This window comes from Cygnus olor, chromosome 6 (genome assembly GCF_009769625.2).
Source record: "Cygnus olor isolate bCygOlo1 chromosome 6, bCygOlo1.pri.v2, whole genome shotgun sequence".
Classification (NCBI taxonomy): domain Eukaryota; kingdom Metazoa; phylum Chordata; class Aves; order Anseriformes; family Anatidae; genus Cygnus; species Cygnus olor.
This window is the reverse complement of record NC_049174.1, coordinates 17,053,852-17,054,611: the sequence shown is the minus strand read 5'-3', so window position 1 is coordinate 17,054,611 and position 760 is coordinate 17,053,852. Positions and strand designations below refer to the sequence as shown.

The following is a 760-nucleotide window of genomic DNA, read 5'->3' as shown; positions in this document are numbered from 1 at the left end:
AATTAGCCGTACGGGAAGTAATTTATAAGGACCTAGACGACGCACAAATATCCCAGCAGTTAACTGTATTGGAGGCTGAAGTGAGTCTAACCGGAAATGAGTGGCAAAAGCACCATATTGTGACTGGCCCGGATGCTCCGTGCATCCTTGGCATAGACTATCTTAGAAGAGGATATTTCAAGGACCCAAAAGGGTTCCACTGGGCTTTTAGCATAGCTGCCTTAGAGACAGAGGACATTAAACAGTTGTCTAACTTGCCCGGCTAGTTCAGTCAGTAAAGCATGAGACTCTTAATCTCACGGTCGTGGGTTCGAGCCCCACGTTGGGCGCCATATAGACTGTTGTGGTTTAGCCCGGCTGGCAGCTAAACACCACACAGCCGTTCGCTCACCCTCCCCCCTCCCTCTCTGGGATGGGGGAGAGAAACGGGAAAGTGAAGCCTGTGAGTTGAGATAAAGACAGTTTATTAAGACAGGAAAAATAATAACAATAATAATAGTATTAATAATAATAATGTGTACGAAATAAGTGATGCACAATGCAATTGCTCACCACCTGTTGATCGATGCCCAGCCTATCCCCGAGCAGCCGCCCCCCCTCCACCCCGGCTAGCCACCCCTATATATTGTTCAGCATGACGTCAGATGGTATGGAATACCCCTTTGGCCAGGTTGGGTCAGCTGTCCTGGGTCTGTCCCCTCCCAGCTCCTGCTGCATCCCTAGCCTGCTCGCTAGCAGGACAGAGCGAGAAGCTGAAAAG

General features: G+C 49.6%; 1 non-coding gene across 1 annotated transcript; it reads left to right on the top strand.

The window, feature by feature from the left end:
- Positions 1 to 256: 256 nt before the first annotated feature.
- TRNAK-CUU lies at positions 257 to 329 on the top strand. Its single transcript has one exon. It is a non-coding gene; the product is annotated as a tRNA-Lys (tRNA).
- Positions 330 to 760: the final 431 nt, after the last annotated feature.